Source organism: Frankliniella occidentalis, unplaced genomic scaffold (assembly GCF_000697945.3).
Source record: "Frankliniella occidentalis isolate FOCC.00 unplaced genomic scaffold, Focc_3.1 Scaffold193, whole genome shotgun sequence".
NCBI classification, from domain to species: domain Eukaryota; kingdom Metazoa; phylum Arthropoda; class Insecta; order Thysanoptera; family Thripidae; genus Frankliniella; species Frankliniella occidentalis.
The window spans coordinates 419,923-422,440 of NW_026267319.1; positions in this window are offsets into that span (position 1 = coordinate 419,923).

Genomic DNA, 2,518 nt, shown 5'->3' on the forward strand with positions numbered 1-2,518 from the left:
TCGATGGTAAGAGTATTTGGATTTGCTAAAAGCTTTAGCCTGCTAGAAACAAATGTTTATTGTGCTTGACAAAGCATTTAACGTATGAATTAAACCTCTTGTGTTGACAAGTCATTCAATCTTTATTTCTTTCAGGCACTTGTACTACCTCTAGGCGCCGCGGCTCGTCTATCGCTGGCTAGTCGACATTTGGAGTTCTTAGTGTCTATCTGTTCATAATGCTTTCAACTTCACCTTACCTATATTCATGACATGCTATCAAGTAAATAAATGTGCAACAATAAAAGCAGGTTAACCCTGGCAGTCGTTCTTGTTCCTCTAATCCCTCCACATCATTCTACTCAGCATGCAACAAACATGTCTAGGTAAGAGAGTGACAAAGCGATGGAAATGTAGGCATTTATCATTTCAGTTATACGAGTACTGTGAACGTCACTTGGAGAGATTACGAGTAAGTTGCATGGTGGGAGCCATAATATCAAAAATGTATGAGCTTGATGTTTCTCAATAGACAATCAAAACAGAAGCTGAAAATGCCAATACGTGTGGTTTATTGAACATGAATCATGTACAGAGCTGCTTGTGAACCAAATTACTTTAAAATAACAAGATCAACCAACAACAGTCTAGGATTATGGTTTTTGCGGGAGCAGTTGATCTTCTATCAGACAATCTTAACACAGCTGTCCCTAGTAGGACAGCAAACTATTGAGTGTCGTTGTCGTTCTTTCACGCCTAAAAGTGGTCCGTTTTACGGCTTAAAAACGACAAATTTACCTTATGCTTGTGTGTGTCAAAAGGCAAAAGAGGCGGCTAGCGGGGATCGAACCGCTCCCGCTGCACTTCGTCGACTTGGGTTTCCACAGACAGGCACTGTATCCACTCGGCCACAGTGACTACAGTGTGTTGAGACGTTTGCCCTCGCTCTCCTAGCAGCGCACGCTCAAGGCAGAATATTTGTAAATGTAAGTAGTGGTCAAGGCTACAATTCGATTTCGATGTGAAGTTATATGTGCACTCAAAGGAGTTGGTAGGCATACACAAACGGCGCCAAGCTCACATTTTCCCACCAACTCCACGAGAAATATTCTGCAGAGTGCGAACTCAAATCCATTCTCTGCATCTGTACAATACATCAAATAAAACACATTCAATTACAAACAATTAATCCAAAATGAATCCAATCGAAAATACTTGCCTTTCAAGACCAGCCTTATTCAACACCTTCTTTCCATGCAAATTCCTAAATATATAAGGAAATGAATACAATTTTGCGCTGACATTAGTAGAATGACAATTTGCAACAGCACAAACACCTGTTACTAATGTATTGGCTACCTATAACAGAAAAACATGTCCCAAACACTGCACATGACTACAATAACTTCTAAAAACAACACACAAACAGATACTAACTTGGTTTGGCTCATCAATAAATTGCAATTCCCAACGATTAACTTTCAACTGCTCATGACCATAGACCTGCACTTCCACATATTGAGAACCACTATCAACAGGCAACTGATGTGAATCATTTTCAATATGTTGAATCGAACAAATAGCATCTTGAATTGAAATCTGAACAATGGCGGTTATTGCACCCGCCATCATCAACAATAATTTCCAATACCAGGTCTGCATGACTGCATATTACAATCACCAACTCAAACAAATGACATGAACATATTCTCTAGCATTCAAAGTATGCCTATTGTGAACTACAACAAACGAAAACTTAATAACAGCTTCAAAGGCTCGCATCATAACCAATAAAATTCACACAATTTCAAAGAATGCTAAATACCTTCTTCTCACACTTACGACTGCCAAACTAATTTCACAAAATATACTACTGAAATGTTCTGTTATGCATGCCCCAGCCCGTCCACCACTGATCAGGCACACACGATTCAAACGACAGCACGTGTGTACCAACACAACGAAACAAAACTTCATTTAAGAACCCAGACACATAATATATTTCGAGACGCCTAAAAATACACAAATAACTTTAAAAATAACACATATGACTTAAAAACTTAAATACAAAACGTTTAACACAATTTAGCAGACTCAAAAAACTAACACTGAAACTCGTTCAACACAATTTTTTCGGATGCCCTGTTAGGTTGGCAGCAACCTATTGCGGCGAGTTTTCTGCTCTGAATGGTGGCTTCGTTAGACAGTATAGTAACTTTTTGTATAGTTTAATTTAGTTTGCACTCAGCCAATAAATGGATATTTGTAGTTTTTGGCCCCTTATAGATGGCCATGGTCGAACTGGGTGGAACTTTCATTTCCTATTAGACACTGAACTAATAAACAACAAGAGATTGTAGGTATGGAGGTATCTTTTTGGTCCCAGACACTGAAGCGCAAAGAAAACTTGATTGTTTTACTTAAAAGTTTGCGCGCATGATTCCTCCAGCAATATTGGGCTTAAAATTCTCCCATAAGGTTTTCCTGAATCAGAATCAAAAGGACTACAAATTGACACAGGGGTTTTGATATACTATGT